General features: G+C 40.7%; 1 pseudogene; it reads right to left on the minus strand.

Annotated features, from left to right (window-relative positions):
* Positions 1–1,619: 1,619 nt before the first annotated feature.
* Positions 1,620–17,220, minus strand: LOC106010172 (UDP-glucuronosyltransferase 2B18-like; annotated as a pseudogene).
* Between the last annotated feature and the right edge of the window lie 5,726 nt (positions 17,221–22,946).

The raw sequence follows: 22,946 nt of genomic DNA on the forward strand, positions 1-22,946 counted from the left end.
TCCAAAGGGGTAGGGGTAGTGGGAGGGGCAGGGGAAAGGAAAGAAGGGAAAAGAAAAATGCTGAGAAATGGAAAAAATGGAAATAAAGTCTTTGTAAATAGGGAAGGGTGGAGGGGGTGAAGGGAGGGCTAGGAATGGGGAAAAAATAAGAACCAAGATGCATTATGTAAAGGTACAATTTCCAATGAGAAATGTAATTGTGTTGTATACCTACAGTGAACCTATAAAAGAATTTAATACAAAAAAATTTACCATACACTAAAATAAAAATAGAGAATATTCAATGCATCATGTAGAAAAGACCTTATGTTTTTCTGTCTTTCTAACCAAACATATCACCAAATTGCACAGTTTTAGCTAGGAATTCTATTAGGACCAGAATTTTTCAAATAAACCAAAACTCTACAGAAAAATATTTCGTATTTCATGAGAGATGTGTGTTGATAATTACGTGTGGCTCAAAAGACTTGAGTTAAAACTCTGCAAAGAGACCTGACCAAATTTAGTCTAGCTTGTATCTGGATTAAGTCATGGGATGTTTCTATGATGACCCAAGATCCATGCTACCTCTTTCGTAATGAAAATGTGATTCTCTAAAACTGCAAAATTTGCATGGTCTAAGCCCTCCTTGGCTGGTCATTTGCAGTGATTCCCTACTTTGCTCATTTATAGTTTTCCACTTCCATGTGGCCCAATAGTTTCCTTTGGTTCTTACCCTCTCTCCCTGTTTCTTTTCCTTTCCCCTTCCCCCCTTTCCCTTTCCTCTTTCTCCTTTACTTTGATTTCTTTCCCTTTCCTCCTTTCCTTCCCTTCCCTTCCTTCCCTTCCCTTCCCTTCCTTTCCCTTCCCTTCCATTTGCTTCCCTTAACTTCCCTTCCCTTTCCTTTTTCTTTTTTGCATGTGCTCTGAATTGAACTGGAGGGCTTGCATATTTTAGACACACTACCATTGAGTGACATCTTCAGCTCTTTTATTTCTCATTTTGAGACAGTCATACTTAGTTGTCCAGGTTGGTGCTAAACTTGCTATATTTCTGCCTTGACTTCCTAATTCATTAGATTACAGGCCTGTTCTGTCAAGGGTGGCCTCATTTTCTATTTTTATTTCACAAAACCTAAGTCATCTTTGTCTTAATAGAATTTGAGCTGAATTTATACTGAAGTTTCTCCTCTCAACTTCAGGGTCTGAATGAAATATATCTTGTAAAATTTAACAAAATTCCCTCTGTTTAATTTAACAGAAATGCAGCCCATTTGATATTATTTTATTTAAAGAGATAACCTTTCTGAAAATGCACAGTAAAATTTTAAGTTTTCTATTCTTCTCAAATAAAAAAACTGAGGATTCAGTACTCTTTTTCAAAGAGATGATAATATGAATAAGTGACCACCAAAGTATAATGATTTGAGGAATTTTGATATCAGAATTGAATATGCTTCAGTGTTTCACCACCAATGTAATATGTAGCAAGTCAAGGAAGCAAAAGTCTTATAAAACATTGAGGACCATCTTACCACACTTTGATCCATGGTGGTCACATTAAGTACAGGAGGCTTGCCAATCATGCCTACTACCTAGAGGTCTCAAACAGCTCTACTCCTTCTTTTTCTTTCCTATCTTTATAATAAGATAACAAAAAAGTAACATTTTATGACAAGTAGAGAAATGGTCAGCACACAAGTCAGTAGGAACCCAATCACATCCAGTGAATGGTACTGGTACCAGGGGAGGTTCTGGTCAAGTGGCCACAGGTACTTGGGCCCTTTATGGCACATGACAAACTCGATCCAGAAGTCTTCTCAGTCCAGCAGTTTCGTAGGCTGATCATGGTGAATGTTCAATAACCTCATGACATTTTCTTTATAGGAAGGGTTGTTAATGACTGTCTTCAGTGCATTGACCAAATCTGTGGTTGACATTGCTGTGAAATCCAACACAACAGCTGGTCCTTTGGCTTTCATGTTAGCTGCATTATCATGTTGTTCTCCAAATGAAGGAATGCCCACCATAGGGACACCATGGGTGACAGCATCATAGATTCTGTTGGCTTCTCCATGAGTTACAAACACTTTGGTTTTAGGATGACCAAGAAGATGATTTGGGGGGGATCCACTCATGTAGTTGAAAGTGGTGTGCTAGGGCATTAGGTTTCTTGCCATTAAATCTTCAAATAACAGTTCATAGAGGTTTCAGTCCATAACTAGCTGGCTCCAAGGCTGGGATGGCAAACAAGCATCAAAGAGGAGAAACAACATGGCAGTGCACAAGGCAGCAAAGGCAATAAGAGTCACACTGATATTTTTTAAATAAAATCAAATTTTATTGCTTCTTTAAAAAACAAAAACAAAAAAAAAGGCCAAACTACAGCCCAAATTACACCTCAGTAGGAGTCAAGCTGAGACCTCCCTGCTGCCCTGCAGACCTGAATCCTGGCACAGCTTCCCCCACAGACTAGCTTCTCACTCACTCAATTCTGCACATTCCCACTGCTGATAACTGAGCAGGATCCCTGGTTTGATTTGGTGCTTAAACTATAGCTCTCAGATCAAGAGAATCATGTGTCTGGCTTTCTAGAGGCAGTCTGTGTCCCATAAAGAATCACACAAACTCCATGCCCCAGAATAGGACACGCTTGCTGGATAGCCAAAAACAAGAAATGGCGAATGTCAAATCTATTCTGACCTTACTAAAAAACTGTCACCAGCATTTGAAAGGATAATATGAATTTTTTTTGCTTCAGATATATTATTACAGTAACTATAGTTAAAGATACCTTATTGTTGAACAATCCCCTTCATTCTTGCAATAAAACTCATCTGGCTGTGCTATATTCTTTTAATGTAGTATTCCATTAGGATTTTTTAAGGATAATTCTTATCCTTAATGCTGGTGTGCATTTTTCAGGATTTAGTACAAAAAAAATTTCATTATTAAAACTTTGAGTGATTTCTTTCCCTCTCTATTCTCTCAAATAGCTTAAATACTTTCAAATATTGATATACCATATTCTTTTTTTTTTTTTTTGGTACTGGGGATCGAACTTGGGACCTTGCTCTTCCAAAGCTGGGGGCGGAACCACTGAGCTAAATCCCCGACCCTGATATACCATATTCTTACATACCAAGAACTCTGTTAAGTATGTTACAAATACATTAATTTATTCATTTAATCTCTGCACTAACCATAGCAGGTAAATACAATCATCCCTATTTTTCACAAGAATAAATGGACAGAGTGGTTAAATAACTTCCCCAAAGGCATGAATTTAATCCAAATGAGAGTTATGTATGTTCCTCAAAGATGAGAAAGCATTTACCTGAAAAATACATCTGGGATTGTCACTCATTTGAATGCAAAGTTCTTAGGATGACAGCTCTCAAAATGTGGTCCTGGAGCAGCAGATCTACACTGCTTGAAAACAGCCACTGAAACAGAAATTGGGCGGGTTCCTACAGTCTATGCTTTGGCACATAGATGATTCTAATGTGTATTAAAGCTAAAGAACCACTGAGGTGGAAATACAAATATAATGTTAAAAAACTCAACCAAGAAGAAAGGGCAGATTCAAAGTTTAGGGTTGAAACCTTCAGGAATATCTTTCACCTTTATTGGCCAAGCTCTTTCTCCTTTGGGAAATGCTCCCCTCCACAGCAAGGCAATTGTGATTTTGGTAGGGTCCACAGGGACCCTGCTCTGTAGTGGACACATGATATTGCAGGCTTTCTTCATATCCAATGTACTTGGCTTTATCAATTTTTCCAGGAAAGGGCCTGCAGTCCAGGTCAGGGCAAAGCCTCTCTGAAGATTTACATGCAGAGGTGGGGAGAAAGTGCTTTACTTTTTGTGTTTTGGAGATGTCAGCTGTGGGATATTGTTTGATAATTTCCTGGCCTGGTGGAAAAGAACCCACCTGCACAAAATAGATTCAGAACAATGAGGAAAAAAAAGAATTGAAAGAGCTGACAAGCTCATCTGAGACCTTGAACCTGTCATCCTGAAACCAATCCCACCCTGAATTTACCACTTACACAAGACAATAAGTTCTTATTTGCCCAGCCTATGTTGAGTTGGGTTCCTGTCACTTGTAACAAAGCATGCTGGTGACACCACAGATAGGAAGTATGTAGAGGGTGTTATTCTGTTTTATAATCATTATATTTTATCCTCAAATCTATTAGTATTTTGACAACACAAAAGTGCTTCATCTAAATTTACATTTTTGTCCTACTGCCTAGCTTAAACATTGTGTAATTCAAGAAATTTGGCTTTTTTATATTATGGGTCCATAAATCTCCTTTTTTTTTTTCCTTTGGTACCAGGGATCAAACTCAGGTACTTTCGCTTGTGAGGCAGGCGGTGGAACCACTGAGCTAAATCCCCAGCCCATGTTTTTTTGTTTTTTTGGTTTTTTTTAACCCAAGGAGTTACTCCCATCTGTCATCAGTGAGCCATGATACTGTTCCTCTTGCAGCTGGCAGCTGCCACAGAAAACACTGACTCTAAACTGCCAGCTCCTGTGGGAATTTGTTTATTTGAACAGAACCAGTGCTGTAGGCTCTCTTTCTGCTTTTTGCCTCAAACACAAGGAAAATCCTGATACATAGGAGGCACTAAATAAATGAAATAAAAACTCAGGATATACTTAAAATTACAATATATTTTTTAAAACGCTGAGGATTTTACTTTGGCATCCATGCATGAATTGGAGGTTTATTCACTTTGGCAAATGTTAGGCAGGGAGGTGACTGTGGTTACAGTATGGGAGGTTGGATTATAGTCTTTAAGCTGTAAGCAGCATACCTGTGCCTCAAAACCTCTGCCCGGGCTTGTCAACTGGGGGTGAGTTATGAACACAGGGCCACTGCTTATCTCTGACTCAGGTTCACCCTGTCAGCTGTCCAAACAGATTACTGTGTTGTCTTGGTTCCAGACTGAGCTGGCATACGGATATGTTTCTGAAATGTTTATGGCCAGTGAGATTCCAGCCATGTGGCGCTCGGTGCATCGCTCTGCTGAGGTGTCATTCCTAATGGGATATAAATTCCAGCTGGGGTGCCGGCAAGATTTCCTTAACTCGTTGTGCTTTTCTCGGTGTGGTGTTTCTAACAGTTTTGGAAATTAGCCTTAAAGGAAAAAAATTAGGTTTCCTAGTGTATTCTTCATTTCCTCCCCAAGGCACATTAATTCAACCTCCAAATGTAAGTATCTTTCAGCTACCTGAGACAAAAAAGTACATGCTTTAAACACGAACTCTTTAAAAATGCATAAAACTGCAAATTTTATTTAGTCCAGATGTAGTTTGCTCATCCTTTCTGGACATTCTTGACATTCCTAGAACAGAAAAAATGTTTTTAATGTTTTGAATCAATAATCTATTTGTGAGGGGTTTGAACAGATACTGCCACCAAGTTAACACCTTAAATATAGTTTGCTTTCATTGTCATTGTTTTCTTTGGGTAATTCCTTTAAATGTCCTAAGAATCTCATGCTAAATGGATTTGATCAACAGAGTAAAAGGATTCCAAATATTTAGAAGTGTCAAACCTAGCCAATATTCTTCTCAAGTTTTCACTCGATATCATGACTGTAAACAGTCCACGTGGTAGACACATGATACTTATAAGTAGTTCTACTTCCTCCCTTGAGCCAGGTGCTGTGGAGAACCTGGTATGCGGAAGGAAGGCTGAGGCAGGAGGATGACTTGAGGCCAGGAGTTCAGGGCTAGCCTGAGGCAACACAGCCAGTCCTGTTTCTTTAGAGAGGGGGAGAGAGAGAGAGGGAGAGGGAGAGAGAGAGGAGAGAGAGAGAGGGGAAGAGAGAGAGAGAGAGAGAGAGAGAGAAAGAGAAATGTAATCACAGATTCTCAGCTCAGGTAGGAGAATTGCAAGTTCCAGGCTATTCTGGGCAGTTTAGCAAGACCCTGTCACAAAACAAAAAATAAGACCAAGCATGATGGCATATCCGTGTAGTCCCAGCATTCAGGAGGCTGAGGCAGTAGGACTGCCACCAGCTTGGGGCCAGCCTGGGCTACACAGTGAGACTGTGTCTTAAAAAAGAAAGAAAGGGGCCAGGGATTTAGCTCATTGGCGCTGTGCCTGCCTCACAAGTGCAAGGTCCTGAGTTCGATCCCCAGTACTGGGAAAAGAGAGAGAAAGAGAGAGAGAGAGAGAGAGAGGAAGGAAGAAAGACAGAAAGACCATGTGGAGGTAGCTCTGTGCAAAGGGCCTGAGTTCAGCCCCAGTACTAAGGAATAAAATAAAATAAAATAAAATAAAATAAAATAAAATAAGAAAAGGGAATAGAAAACCATAGTATACACGTGCCTGTATTTGAGGGGGTTTTCTGTAAATACCACACCAGAACAACAAAAGTGATATTGCTCTCTGATGATGTATCTTTTGTTTCTGATCAAAAAGGATAATCCTATAGATCTGTCCCTGTGGGTTGGATTTTTGGGTTTTGAAGAGCATTTCACCTTTTATGTGGTTGAGAAATAATCAGTCATATTATTTACTGTGGAAATATACAAGTTCCAATTTGCCGAGGTAGAGTGTCAGAGCACACAGAGCTGACACATACCAGCGAGGTTTTGGCATGCCCCGAAGACAGTCTGCCTGTGTCTTCACGCATCTACGGTGTGATCTCCTATACCTTTTCAGCAGTGTAGTAGGCACTCCCATTTGGGCAGAAAGGTTTGGGAATATAAACTAAGAAAATGAAAAAGGCACCTCTTTTTATAGAGCTTTTTACATAGATATTGGCTCATTTTTTGTATTTAAGAAAGTCACGTACTATGAGGATAAGTGCAGATGTACCATACTTCATTGCTTTGATTCAGTATACTAGCAAACAAGCCAAGTTCGGGAATTTAAACTATATAAACACTAATTTTTAAAACCAAACAGAAGCTTCCAATTCAATTAGCTCTGTCAAACACTCGAATCCTGGGCTGGGTGTGGAGCTCACTTGCCCACCTTGTGCAAGGCCCTAGGTTTGGACACCAGTGTGACAAAAACAAAACAAAATCCAAATAATTGAATCTAGTTTTATTTTTGGCTTTTCAAAGTCAATTGTCTCTGTTCAGATCTAAACGCTTTGTGACTTTGACCTCAAATCTCTTTTCAACTTTCTTATTCCCTCCCATGTGTTGTCTTCTGAACATTCCAAAGCATCCTGAATAAAACATTCTATTAGTGAAATGTAAAGCTCAACTTTAGGCCATTCCTAAAACCTTTAAAATTGATCCAACACACTTTTTTCCTTTGCCTTACTTTCTGGGAATTTAACCTGGGGCCTCCTCAATGCTAAGCATATGTCCTATCCCTGAGCTACACTCCCAGCCAATCCTTGTTCTTGTCTTCCCTGGCAATCTCACTCCCTTGGCTCAGCATCTTCTTCTAATAGCTGCTTGGGCCAGTTACCCATCTGGCATTTTGGACATCCCTATCAGGATGCTGCTCTCTTCCACTGTTTGGATCCCCACAGAGACAGTGGCGTGTAAGAATGTCCACTCCCTAACTGATGCTGAAGGCCAGCCTCTTCTCTCCCCAGGCTTGATCCAGAGGCTGCCGCTTCACTTTTGTTCTTGTTCATTGTGGGAAATGAGGTTATTACCTGCCTCCAGCTATCTTATTAACACATGGAGGAGCTCAGAGACAACAACTCAGATCTCACTTTTTTAAAAGGGGGAAACCTACACAAACATAAAATTAACAATCAATGGCATGGTGGTGCATGTCTGTAAGCCCAGCACTCAGGAGGCTGGGGCAAGAGGATTGCTGCAAGTTTGAGGCCAGTCAGGGCTACATAGTTCAAGGCCAGCCTGAGCTACATAAGGAGACTCTGTCTCAAAATAAATTATAGATTTCTTTAAAATACCTTTTATATTGTCAAAAAGAAATAAATATCATTCCAAAGGTATTTTAATATATGTGGATGAAACTAACTTTTAAAAGCTTGCAGCTTCTATATTTCCATTCCCTCCCCAATACTGGAGATCAAACCCAGGGCCTTGTGCATTCTAGGGATGTGCTCTACTATTGAGCTACACTTCTAAACTTCAATTTATTTATAATGTATCAAGATCTTTATAAAGCAGCAATAGCATGAAAGTCCTAAATTTTTTTTTCAAGGAACTGTGAAAGACGGGTTTTCTATCCTGTGTAACCCGTTCCTTATCTCCCACCACTTATCTCCGACCTTTCAGATGAGGCTGAATAAATTCTGCCATCAAAGGTAAACTCATGGGAACTAAAGGCCACCAAACACGAAAAGAAAACAATTATTTTACATAGTACAAGTGTGTCCGGATGGGCCAGTGAGAAGATGGGTTGTTTTCCAGTAGAGAATGGTTGTTGTGTTCTCTTTCACAGGCTAAGTAGTAGCCACCCCTAATAAGAGTGGGCTAAGAAGAGAGAGAAAAGGATGTCCCAAATACCATATGCCAAATATTTAAGAGTTACAAGTCAAGCCAACAGGTTTTTAAATAAGATATGTCTATCTTCCCACTTGCTGTTACTTAGATCCTGAATGTCCCTCCAATGGTCCATATGTTGAAACCAAAGGCATTACTAGGAGACCAGAGAACCTTTAGGAGCTGAGGCCTAGTGGAAGGAAGTTAGATCATTGGGGATGTGGGATTTTGGGATATCAGCCCTTCCTTTTTTGCTTTTCTGCCACTACAAGGTAGCATACTCAGATGGGCTTCTACCACACTCATGGACCATTGTCTACTTATCTTGCCAGAGGCCCAACAGCAATAGGGCCAGCTATGGACTGAAACCAGCAAAACTATGAGCCAAAATAAAAATTTTTAAGTAGGTTATTCAAGTACAATAAAGCCTTGAATTGCACATAACTTGTTAGGTGAGTGTTCCTCAAGACAAGCAAACATTTCTGGTACATTTTAACTTAATAAATGAGTGATGTCTGCCAATATGAGTACCACACATGTGACATTGAATGTCGTATGATCACAACTGACCCAATGCCCCCCACCCATTGTCAGTGATCATCTCCCAACAACAACGAGGAAATCTCTTCTGCAGAGAAGTAGAAAAAGGTGGAAAAATCCCTCACTTCAAGTGAGATTAGAGAGATGTATAAAATATGGAAAACAGTGCAAAATTTTGTAGAAAAGCACCACCTGAATAAGGTTGTACTAGTGGGAGCGATGAATCTATTTAACAATGATACAATATCACATTTCTGCAAAATCCTCAGAAGGAGGCAAAAGCAAGTGTCATTGGATAGGTTCCATATTAAGGTTGAATGAAAAAAAAAGATTACATGAGCCAATAAATACCAGTGATTCTGGTAGTGATAGTGAAAGTCGTCCTACAAAATAACCCTCCCGTCTCTTGTCTCCCTTATACCGGCCATGAAGATTTTGCAGGTTAATTTGTTTATTTTTTTTTGTATTTTCTTTCCTTTCTTTGTTTTTTTTTTTTTTTGGTACCTGGGATTGAACTCGGGACCTTGTGCTTGCAAGGCAGGCACCAGAACCACTGAGCTAAATCCCCGGCCTTGTATTTTGTATTTTCTTTATTATTTTGTATTATTTTACAGTACTGTAATCATTTTTATATGAATATTTTTGGGTTGAGGAACAAATCAACTGAATTTACATTATTTCTTATGGGGAAATTTGTTTTGATATGCAAGTGCTTTGGATTATAAGCATGTTTCTGGAATGAACTATGCTTGCAAACCAAAGTTTTAATATAGTTTGCTATAATAACAGAAAGCTGACTAGCGTATCATTTCAGCAGATATAACTGACAAGTACTTGAGAGGCCAGAAGTCTCATTTGAGTGTGGTCATGCTGGAAAGCTGGCCCCTGACCCCAATTCCTCAGTCTCTTTCTGGCACCCTTCCTTCCTGCCACTGGGTTTGTTGGCATAAAGGGTCTTGCATTCACCCAGGTGCTTATACCTCACATGTCTGCCTAACCTCCCCTTCCAAGAAAAAGCCAGTGTTTTCTCAGTCACATCTTGGGCCTGGGATGTACATATCTATTGTGCAGCCAGCTCTTAAAGGGCACAAAAGTCACAGAAATGGTTTCAGTGGTAGTGATTTTTTTCTCAGTTTTGTGATGGTGGGAATGTTCTGTAGCTGCACTATCCAATAAGGTAAACATCAGCCACATATGGCTAACTAAAAAGTTTAAATATGGCTAGTGTTACTGAGCAAATGAATTTTAACTTTATTTAATTTTAATTAATGAAAATTTAATTGTACTCATCTAACTGATGGCTACAGTATTGCATAGCATAGGCTTAGAAGTTAGGGCATAGGTTCAAAGTGACCATGTCTCTTTGACCTGGCAAATTAATCTCTGAAGAAGGGCTGGATAGGTGGAAGTCTAGTTGCGGGGGGTGAATTAGTCATGTTTCCATCACTGGGACAAAATACCTGACATTTACATCTTTAAGCAAGTTTATTTTGGCTCACAATTTCAATGGATTTAGTCCATGGTAGACTGGCTTCAAGGTAGAAACACCACGGCAGAGGAAAGCTGTTCATCAAATGACAACTAGAAGTAGAGAAGGGAGGAGAATACACCCACCCTTTCAAGTCAAGTCCCCAGTAACCCACAACTGGGACCAGCCCCTGTTTCCAAACATGATATTTGGGAGGCATTTTAGAGCTAAAACATAGCAAAGGGCCAGACCCTGGGCTCCTCTTATTCAGGTATATAAGTGGTATTGTGGCAGGGCGGAATAGCTAAAAGAAATTCTTTTTTCCAATTCATTAAGCAAATATTGATTTCATGCTTAGCATGGGCGTATTTCCAGATGTGAAGATAAATCAGATTTGATCCTGACCCTCCAAAAGCTCACAATCTAGCCTAGCAGATAAACAAAGGCAAGACATTATAATATAAGATAAACTGTGATAATTTGCTAACTGAAAATGCAATGGGAGAATAGGGGAGGAAACCTTTATGACTAAGGCTTTTGGGAGTGGGCTGGAGGAAGAGGTGAGATTTGATCTGGATGGTGGAATGGATGAAGAAAGGTTCTTTCAAGAAGAAACCCTAACATAAAAACAGGGAGTCTAGAAGCCAGGTATGGAGGTGCATGCCTGTAATCCCACTACTTGGGAGGATATGGAGGGCTGCAAGTTTGAGCCAGAGTCAGCCTGGGAAACTTACTGAGTCTATGTCTCAAAATTAAAAAATAAATAGGGGTTGGGGATGTAGCACAATGGTGGAACACCCCTGGGTACAACCACTTGGACAACAACAACAACAAAAATGACAGGGAGTCTAGATGTTGCACCATCTATCTGTCCAGGGAAGGGCAGAGAGTTCTGTGCAGAGCTTATGGAAAGGGAGCCAGAGCTGAGATGTACAAACTAGGCTTGGGAGGGCTCACTGAGATCTTAGGTCTGGGGTAAGAAGGTAGGTTTTATTCAATAACTAACAGGCAGCCACTGGAATTCTTTGAGAAGAGAGATCTACCCACATCTGCAGTTTAGTAAGAAAATTCAAGGGGCATATGGAAGTGGTAGAGTGACCCAAGGCTCAAGTGGATAGGGGGAGAATGATCTAGAAGAAGGAAGATGATGAGGAAGCCCCAGGTAATAGACAGCAGCCTGGTCTAAGAGGTCACCAGGGTAGGAACGAAGGGCAGATGTGGGAGACCCTCAACAGATAGATAGGCTTGGCACAGCTAGGAAGTAAAGAAGTTAAAGATGGCTGAGAGTGGAGCTTCTGGATTTAAAGTGTAGAAATGAAAAGACAATGCCCAAACTCCAACTTATCGTCAATAAATCTGTTCCTAAGTAATTGCTGAATAAATAATTACAGCTTGAAAATCTGGATAAATTTAGATGACTCCTTTAACTGGAAAGTCTCTTTAAGTTACCTCTAATGTAATTTACATTACAAAAGACGATATAGACTGTTCATACAGATTTCACAGGAGGGATTCTTGGGATATAGCATATCCTTTGTTCTCTTTTTCTCTTTGTATACTTGTTTCTGGGCCGCGGTTCCTGAATTTGCACACTCATTCATATATAAGCCCAGCCTTTACTTCAAATGCCATGTTGATACACTCAATTTATGCAATGAGTTGTGGACAAACATTGTTTGAAGGCTTTCATCTGATGCTCTAGAGAGTACTTCTCCAGCATAAGGGAGTCCAGATACACATCTCAAATATGCACCCACTATAGCAGTCATATATGTACTTATAGCCCTAGGGTCTACCTCATTTTCAATTAAGAAATACAGGAGGGTGCAAACAAAACAAAGTTCCTACTGTGTGCAGTGATTTTAAAAACTGCCTCTCTTCAACCTCTTAGTAATTTGGGGGTCTTCATGCACACTTCACCACTTTCCCATTATCTCAATCTGATACATTCTGACCTCTGATCCTAAGACTCTGTTAAAACTGTTCTTTCCAAGATCACCAATGGGCTGCTAAATTCCCAGATCAGAGCTGGGTATGGTAGGGAACCCAGCACCTATAACTCCAGTACTCTCGGAGTCTGAGGCAGGAAGATGGCAAATTTGAGCTTAGCCTGGACAATTTAGTGACTAGTGAGACCCTGTCTCAAAGTAATAAATAAAAAAGGGCTAGGTATGTAGCTCAGTGTGAAGGCCTGAGGTTGAATCCCCAGCACCAAAAAAAAAAAAAAAAAAAAAAAAAATTCAAATAAGATGTTCTTATCATTGAGCCTTATCCTGTAGACTCTGTCATTGTGGACTCTCACATTCCAAAATGCTCTTTCCTATTGTCCTAACTCCCTGCCCCATACATTTTAGTTTCATTTGTCTCCTAATACCTCCCCTGTAATCCCTATGCCCTGCTCCCAAGTCTGTGTATCTACATGCTCACGTGTCCTGCCGCACCCTTATATGCCCACCACATGCAGAGGGCTCCCACACCTCCTCCTCAGGCCCTCAATACTCAAACACTGACCCCTGTTTCACAATGTAGACTCTGAGGCCAGTATCACCCTAATACCAAAGCCAGACAGATACAGTACAAAAAAAGAACACTAGACCATTATCCCTTATGATAGAGGTTAAACTCTTTGATAAAGTATTAGCAGACCAAATCCAGAACATATAAAAAGGATTATGTGCCATAACCTAGTGGAATTTAGCCAAGGAATGTAAAATTAGTTCAACATATAAAAATTAATGTACTAAACTATAGCTCCTATTGATATAGGGCATATGATGTAGGGATCATATAGAACCTCCAAATTGTGGAAGGGAAATACTATAACTCCCAAGCTTCTAGATGTCCCACACACTGAGTTCGATTCTCTAAGATTAGAGAATGAATTCTAGAAACAACAGAGGTTAAGAGTAGGGAATATTTATTGAGGAAAAGACAGCTCCTGCCTGAGAGGGACAGGAGGGGACCCTGCTTCTCAAGGGGGGTTTATAGAGCAAAATCAAGAGGTGAGGTGGGTGTAAGGTGGGACAGAACTATCGTCGACTAATAAGATTACGAGTATGATCAGTTAGGTGTTATTGATACAATGGAAAATCACAAGGTGGGTATGAGGTGGGACAAAACTATGGTCAATCAATAAGATTACAAGGTAATATTGATTAAATGGGGATCAAATGGGGAAACAAATCATGTAGCAAGTGTACATGGATCAAACAAGGACTTTTCCAGGAAGGAATGGGCTAGGGAGGTTTTGGTCCTCCACCCAAGGTGATTGATGCCTATTTAGAGTATCAATCACTGCTGTTCATCCCTAGCAGAAGTATATTTCTCTTTATCTTGAAGCTGACCTTTAATAAATGTGCCTCCAGCCATAGTTGTTCTTATCTTCTGCACTGACTCTCTCAGGGCCAGTCCTGCCTGTCTATAATATTTTAACTAACTCAGCTGTTTATAATACTATTAAACATAGAGAGCTGGATGTCCCTCAGGCAAATGAAATATATTCAAAACTATACTTATTAAAATTTTCCAAATGATGATAATATGTCATCATGTAATATTTAGTTTTTGGTTTTCATGTGGTTCCTGGCTTATAACTTCCTCCCCAAGGCAGACAATAAAAACTAGAATTTCTTTTCCTCAAGGTGAGTTACAGAAATTCTTCTTTTTTTTTTTTTTGGTACCGGGGATCGAACTCAGGTTCTTGCACTTGTGAGGTAGGCGGCATAACCACTGAGCTAAATCCTTGTCCTAGTCCCAGAAATTCTAATTTTCTTCTGCTCTTAGGGAGTCATAAAGCAATATAACAAGAAAATTAGGAAGTCGCCATACTACAATAATATTGTCAAATTTACAGATCTTATTCAGCTCTTTCTAGTTATTAGAACAATGTCCTTTATAGCAAAAGGAAACACTAGGTCATGTATTGTATTCAGGGGTTATGTCTCTTCATTTACTCTTAATCAGGAACAATTCCTCTTGTTGTTTTTTATCTTTCATAACATTGATGTTTTTGAAGACTGGGCATGGTGGTGTATGACTGTAATCCCAGCTACACAGGAGACAAATGCAGGACTATCACAAGATCAAGGCCAGCCTGAGCAACTTAGACCCTATCTCAAAATAAAATTTAAAAGGGTCTGGAGGTGCAGTTCAGGGATAGAGCACCTACCTAATGTGTACAAAGTCCTGGATTCAAGCACCACTATAAAGAGTACAGGTCATTTATTTCATAGAGTCCTCAGTTTGAATTTGCCTGGTGTTTCCTTATGATTAAATCCAAACAGCAGAAATTGCACAGAATTCTCAGTGCATTACATCAAGAATCACATGATGTTAATTTGTTCCTATCTGGTGATTTTGTAATAGGGCCAGGTGAGTTGGAACTGTAGAGATGCACCACACTTTGAATTAAATGGAATCATTTATTATAAGCCAACTGATCCAGAGTGGGCTCATGCCTGCAAAAACTCTGGACAAAGGAAAGGGAGTTTGCAGGGTCCTTTTAAGGGTTCTTCTATTTGGGGAGGGCTCAGGGAGTAGGGGAGCATAAGCAGAGTTTCACAGGTGTAGAACTTTGCTAAACTAGTGGGGGTCAGGGAAGTTTCACACAGTTTAGTTAAAGCAAAGTATCACATAGGTGCAGGGTCTTCTGTTTACAAGGTAGTAAAGATAACATAGTTGTAGATTGCTTTACCAAAAGGTCACAAAGAAAATATATAGTTGTAGACTCACACAGGATGCAGAGGTCTGCAATGCATTAACTGAGGGGACTCCCAAGGGGGAAGGGGAAGGTGACCACCCAGAATCACTCAACTTTACACAAATGGAGTCAGGTTGGCTATCACAATTTTACTCTCATCCTTGGGTAAGAATGTGTCTTCTATCTTTCTCCACTGTAAGATAATTATTTTTCTGTTTGTCCTTAATCTCGTGGGAGCTACACATCTCCAATGTCAAGCCCTACATCTTTGTCTGTGATGTTGGAATAATAAGAGTGTACATGACTCCACCCCATTGGCTCATCTACCCTGTCCCAGGCTTCTGAGCTTTTAACCTGTCAGTCCTCCCCCAGCTTCTTCATCCTCAGCATTCCCCTCTTTTCTCAGACACCTGGGCTAATCTTTCATTGCTAATACCAATCTTTGCATCTTTATGTAAACAGTGATGTAATAATCAACAGACTGCACATGTCTTCAGGGGTCAGGATTGGTTTTTTTTTTTTTCTGGTACCAGGAATTGAACTTAGGACCTTGTGCTTGTCAGGCAGGCATGGCACTGCTGAGCTACAACCTCGACCCTCAGGATTGAGTTTTATTTCCTTTTGGGTCTCAGAATTAGTAAAATTGTTGCTGCCTTTCAGCAACAATGAGTACTGTACTTGGTGAGGAAAAACCCAATATAAGTGATTTCCTTGGACTTCAGACTCAATGAATAATGAAATGCAAAAGAGGCCCTATTGAAAGATAACAATAAGGGAGGGTATGTAGCTCAGTGGCACAGTGTCTGCCTGGCATGTGTGAGGCCCTGAGTTCATTCCCAGTACAAAAGAAAGAAAGAAAGAAAGAAAGAAAGAAAGAAAGAAAGAAAGAAAGAAAGAAAGAAAGAAAGAAAGATGTAAATACCTCTTGCTTGTAAATCAAACAATTTATATCTGCAAGAGACCTCAATGAAAAGATATTCCAATCCAGCTGTTTAAAAAAGAAATGAGGACTGGGAGTGGAGGGTAGGAGGATTTAAAAAAAAAAATCATGATATGTACAAATTCCCCAGTATGAATGTAACTATTATGTATTATAAATACTAACAATTTAAAAATTATGTAAACAAAAGAAATGGGAGAGTTGTGGGTATATCTCTTAGTAGAGTGCTTATATGAGAAAGGCTGTGGGTTCCATCTTTAGCAGCAGAAGAAATGGAGGTATAGTAGAGCATGGTGGTACACTCCTGTAATCCCACCACTTGGGAGGCTGAGGCAGGAGGATTACTATGAGTTCAAGGCCAGACTGAACTACATAGTGAGACCTTGTCTCAAACAAAACAGAACAAAACAAAACAACAAAACAAAACAAAACAACAACAAAAGAAATGGAGGTATAGACAGTAAAAATCCCTAAGGAGAAACACAGCTGAGACTAAGACTTCATGTTCAGAGCCTCTCTCTCTCTCTTTCTCATGGCATAAAGGATTAAACCCAGCATCTTGCATGGAGCTACATCTCCAGCCCTTTTTTATTTTTTAATTTTTGTTTTGTTTGAGACAGGGTCTCACTGTGTAGTTCAGGCTGGCCTTGAACTGACCATGAAGCCCAGGCTGGCCTTGAACTCAAGGTAATACTCCTGACTCAGCTTCCTGAATGCTGCTGATACAGAATGTATGACATAGGGATGATACATGGAGCTCTAAATGATATTAGGGAAGTATTATGACTCTCAACTTGCAAGATTTCCAACACCCTGAGTTTGTGTTCTCTAGAATCAAAGAATTCTAGGAACAAAAGAGGTTAATAGTATTTTAGAGACACAGAGAGGAGAGAGAGCCAACAGGCTCTGCGTGAGCAATGACGCTGTTTATTTCACTCGGGATGTGAGCAGGCTGTGTCCTAAAGGGGAGTCAGCAGCCAGCAAGGAGAGAACAAAGACTTTAAAGGATAAGGGGAGTTGCTGCCTTCAGGAATTAGGCGGGTGGGGAGAGTGTGATCCCACTTCTTGGAATAGGTGGTGCAGATGTGAGTGTGGTCACATTTCTCAGGATAGATGGTCCAGATGTTATTGCGCTTCCCAGAGCTGAGGAGTTGGGACATGGTGTCTTGTCTTTGTTCCTCTTTGAGGTTTCCTGCACATCTGCTGCTGAGGCTTCATGGCACTTGGGCCATGTTTGGCATTGTGCTCAGTCCCATGTGGCTGCCTTGAAGACAGGCCTCACCTGCCAGGTGCAACATTCCTATCTTTTTGTTGTTATAAAGGGAAGGAGAGTTGAGGAGAGGAACATTGTTTCTCATGGCTTCTTAGTTCGACACATATGGGTGGCATGAACACTTTAATTAGGAGAGAATTATTGGGGGGTGGGATGGCATGGCGGGTGGTGAGAGCAGTCATTTGATAAATTGACTGATTGGTGATAGCCTGAACTTGATTTTGTAGGAATTGTGAAAAAATCCTGAAAAGGCATGGCCCAAAGAGGAGGAGGAGAATAGAGATAAGAAGCCCACTTAATGGAAGGAGCCATGAAGCCCAGCCCCAAATATTGGACCAAGAGTTGGAGAGGCATTGTCTAATTTCTGAAGCCTTTTTAGTTACCCTTTTAGCTGCATCTCACACTATGCCTGATCAGTTGGCACAAAAGCACCATTCTTCTCTTAGAAAGTTGCACACGCCACCTTTCTCAGCTGTGAGAAGATCTAGGCCCTTACAATTTTGGAAGGTTACTGCCACCAGGGAGTCTATCTGGGTCTGTAGGGCAAGAATGGATTTAGCAATTTCTTAGAGACTATCAGAGAGATCTTGGGATAGGGAATGACAGTAGTATAGTCACTTAGGTAATAATGATCCAATGGAAAATCACAAGGTGGGTTAAAGATGGGACAAAACTACGGTCAACAAATGAGATTATAAGTATAGTCAGTTAGGTAATATTGATTAAACGGGGACCAAATAGGGAAGCAAATCACATAGCAAGCATACATGGAAAGAACAAGGACTTTTCCTGGAAGGGATGGGTTAAGGTCTTGGTCCCCCATCCAGGTTATTCATGCCTACTTAGAATGTCAATTACTGGTATTTGTCTCTAGGGGAAGTATATGGATGTAGTCATTCTTTTCGTGTTGAAGCCTGGCCTTCAAAGAATGTGATTCTAGCCACAGATGCCATGTGTTCTTATCTTCTGCATTGACTTTTTCAAGGGCCCAGCCCAGTCTGACTGCCTATAATATTTCTAACTAACTTAGCTGTATATAATACTGGGTTTATAGGCATGCACCACCATACCCCACTTCAGGGCTTCTTTACAGTCCTAATTTTTTTCTAGTCTGTGTCCAGCCCTTTACAACATAAAGCAGGATGGACAATTTTCATGACATTTGTTTGTTTGTTTGTTTGTTTTTGAGACAGGGTCTCCCTGTGTAGTTCAGGCTGTTCTTGAACTCACTATGTAGCCTAGGCTGACCTTGACCTTATGGAAATCCTCCTACCTCAGCTTCCCAAGTACTAGAATTACAGGTGTGCTGTGAGAAACTGTGGCCTTGTCTTTTCTATCAAAAGATATAAAAAGGTGTGCCTCCATTTTAGACTCTAGTCCACCCTAGGTGGCCCCAACCTTTACATTGATATTACAGAAAACACTTAACTTTTGGGAACATAGCTACAGACCAAAGAGAGCTTGTCAAAGCCAAAGACTTTCTGTTCCCCACCCCCTCTCTCCCCTCCTGCATCTCTTCCTCATCAGTAATCCTTCTGATCCTCCCCTCCCATCACTTAAACTAGCCAACCACAAGAGATTATAAGCCTTTAGCTGCTTCCCATGCATGAGGGCATAAAAACCTCTCTTTCCAGCAGCTTCATGTACCTGCTGCCTTGTGTCTGAGTGTATTCACACCCTTCTTCAGAAGTAAACTTTAAACTTTGCCTTGTTGAGTCTTCTTGCTTGGTGTCTGAGGGCATTCTTTCTGGCACCAACAATTTGAATTTGGGAGCTCATTTCTAACAGTGTGCAACCATATCTAGCCCAAGAAGAAAGGCCATGATTTTGGAAATATGTCCAGAGACAACAAGATGGTTCTTTTCTTCATTTTTTTTTCTTGATGTAAAATTCACATAACACAAAATTAAGTAGTAATCATTTTATTTTATTTTTGAGACAGGGTCTCACTATATAGTTTAGGCTGGCATTGAACTCACTATGTAGCTCAGGCTGGCCTTGAACTTCTGGCAATCTTCTTGCTTCAGCATCACGAGTGCTGAGACTACAGGTATGCACCACCATGCCTGGCAGTAGTAACCATTTTAAAGTGTATATTTCAGTGACATTTTCCACTCCAGTTGTTTTTTCTATATTTTTAAAAACTTTCATATATGAAATTTTTCTGGACTATGACCCACTTAAGTTCCAGATAAAGAGTTATTTTCAGAGCAGATAAGTAAAAACTTGTGTGGAGAAAGCATGTGAGTAGTCCTCTCCTCTCCTCCTGATAGACTCCTGAGAAGCAGGAACACTGAGTTATGCTTCAGTGCACACTTGCCAAAGACAGTCAATATGTCACTTCTTATTGATTTATTCTATATTTTTTATTTTTGTGGTTCTGGGGATGAAATCCAGAGGTGCTCTACCACTGGGCTACATCCTTGGCCCTTTTTCATTTTGCATTTTGCAACATAATTTCTTTAGGTTGCCAAGGCTGACCTCAAATTTGAAATCCTCCTGCCTTACCCTCCCAATTAGCTTGGATTACAGACATGTGCCATCACATGGATCTGCAAGCACACTATTTTATTGCAAAAGTTTTTGTTATTGCTTTAATTTTCTTGTTAGGCTGCTAAGAAGGAGAAAAAAAACATTCCTTTCAGATTTTCTGGAGCTTGCAAATTCATAGATCAGTAGGAGTGGAGACATAGCTCAGTGGTGGAACACTTGCCTAGCATATGTGAGGCTCTGCGTTTCATTCCTAGCACCACACACACACACACACACACACACACACAATAGTCAGTCAGGTATAGTAGTAAAAACTTGTAATCTCAGCACTCTGGGAAACTGAGGCAGGAGGCATATAAATTCAAGCCCAGCCTGGGCAACTTAGTGAGACTCTGTCTCAAAAAACATAAAAGGAACTTGAGATGTATCTTGGTGCAAAGGCCCTTGGTTCAATCCTCAATTATGAAGAAAAGAAAGAGGAGAAGGAAGAGGAGAAAAAGAAGGGGGAGGAGGAGAAGGAGGAGATGCAGAAGGGAAAAGGGAAAAGGAAGGAGGAGAAGGAAATAGATTTGTTACTTAACAGGGTTTGAGGAGTTCCTCCCAACCCCCATCTTAGTTACTTTTTCTCATTGCTGAGACAAAATACCCAATACCCAAAGTTTAAGGAGGAAAGCTTTATTTAGCTCACGGTTCTTAGAGGTTTCAGTCCATAATTGGCTGGCTCCAAGACAGGGTGGCATGGCAGACAGGCATTGAAGAGGAGAAACAGTTCATGGCAGGCAGAAGGTAGCAAAGCAAGTAAGCCACAAGACAACAGGGACCTTCTTTTTGTCCCTTATATTTTATTTAGGCTACATGCCCTTGGGGCGGGTAGCACTCATACCTAGGTGGGGCACCCTTGATCCTACCCAGAACTATGCCAAACCAATCAGTGGACTAATTTAGTAATCATACACCCTTGATCCCAACAGCACACACTCTATATCCAGCTACTTCTGAAAAGCCCCACCTATGGCCAAATGAGTCTTTGGGGTGACATCTAGACACAAACCATAACACCCCCTCCCAGTAGGTTCTTGATCACTGTCACAGAAGAAGAATTTCAGGATATGTCTGTGAGAGGCATAGGCAGATTAATTAGTTACAAAGTAATGGAAAATAGGGAAGGGACTTCAATTTGAGGAGCTAAAGGGGGCACAACTCTGCTGAAGAGGATAAGACAGGCCTGTTGCCAATAGAATGAGATTAGCTGGGCTGGGGATTTGGCTCAGTGGTCCCAGCACCTGCCTCGAAAGCGCAAGGTCCCAAGTTTGATACTCAGTACCAAAAAAAAAAAAAGAGAGAGAGAGAGAGAATAGCTGAGGTGCACAATGGTCCAGTTGATCATTATATCAATTCTTATTTTGCAAAGTGGCTGTGGAGCCATCCTTACCGCTTGAAGTACTTTGGTCTCCATGAAATTATTTCTGCTTGGGGCAGTCTCAGTCCTGTGGAGGCTCTGGTGAAATCTAAGGTGACTGCAGATTTAAGGCAATAACTGGAGACATCAGGGCCCTCATTGGTAGTTGCTTATCTCAGTAAATCTCTTATCTTGTTATCCTCAGTCATGAAGGGGGACAAGATAGCTTATGTAAATTCAGGACTAATCAACTTTGTTTTGCCCTGCTTCTAGAAAGACACTCCCTGCCCGTATTAATCCAAATGATTAATATTCTTATATGCAGAGGTGAGCAAGGATCTGCCCCAAAGTTTTAAGGTAATAAAGGAGACAGGCACAAAGTGCAGATCAAACTTTGTTGTGTTTTTAGTTACCTGCTGGGTATCTGTAGGCCCATGTGAAAAATCACTATTTTTATACTAAAAGCAGCTTTCAAGTTGGTGTCTACTTCAGAAGAAAACACAAATCATGCTTCTAATGAATAACAGATTAGGGACTGTATTAGTTAGTGTTCACAGAGGAACCAAATCAATAAAAAACATTTGAATAATTATGCAAGGGGATTTATTAGGTAGGCTTATAGGATCAGAGGTACAAGAGTCCACAATGGTCATGTGCATGCTGGAAAGCCAGAGGATCCAGTTGCTGCTTAGTCCAAGAGGATGGAAGCCACTGAACAAGAGGGGCGAAGGATGCAATGCCTCTCCAAGGTTCAAGACCTGGAAGCTCACTGGAGAGTCAGGGGTACAAGTGTGGGTTGGAAGAGTAAAGAAACTGAAGACCAATGTGCAAAGGCAATAACAAAGACCAGAACCCTTCCAAAATGGGGACAAGTCCTTCTTTCCCTTCTTATTCCATCCAGGCTACAAGGCTATTGGTTGGTGACACTCACATCCAGGGTAGGGCTTCTCCCTCAGTTTGCTGGTTTACATGTCAATCATCCACACACTCAGAACTGTCGTTTACTAATCTTTTGGGCATTTCTTAATCCATTCCAGTTGACAAAACATGATTAATGATCAAAAGGGCCTAGGAGTTATTTGTCCTCTAACCCTATGGTGTCTCTGTGTCTGACTGACAGGAGGAGAGACATGTTTCTCCTCTGAGGTTTGCTCTGGCTTGAGTGTATCCCCTCAGGTTCACATCTTGGCACCTTAATTCTTTAATGTGGCAGAGTTGGGAGGAAGGGACAAGTAGGTGGTGTCCTAGTCTAGGAGCAGATCCCAAGAATAAACTGCGTCTTTCCTGAGGGAAGGGGCTGGGCATCTTACAAGTTGGGGCCCCATTTTCTCTCTTCAGCATGTACCTGCTCCACTTCCCTTCTGCTCTGAGTTAAAGCAACATGAAGTTCTCACCAGAAGCCAAGGAGATACTGGCACCAAGCTCTTAGACCTCCCAGACTCCAGAACCACAGGCAAGAATAAATTTCTTTTCTTTATAAGTACCAGCCACAAGTTATTTTGATGCATCATTTCTTAGCCTTTTGGCTGAGATCAAGTGAAGTTATTTTGATACAGCAACTGGCTAAGAGCTGGGAGTGATGGTGCGCACCCATAGCCTCAGCTACTTGAGAGGCTGAGGCAGGAAGATCACTTAGGCACAGGAGTTTGAGACCAGCCTGGGCAACATAGCAAGATTCCATCTCAAAAAAAAGGAGTAAGATAATATTACTATTTTTATTT

This window comes from Heterocephalus glaber, unplaced genomic scaffold, assembly GCF_053883595.1.
Source record: "Heterocephalus glaber isolate CG9 unplaced genomic scaffold, H.glaber_assembly_v1.0 deba00001463, whole genome shotgun sequence".
NCBI classification, from domain to species: domain Eukaryota; kingdom Metazoa; phylum Chordata; class Mammalia; order Rodentia; family Bathyergidae; genus Heterocephalus; species Heterocephalus glaber.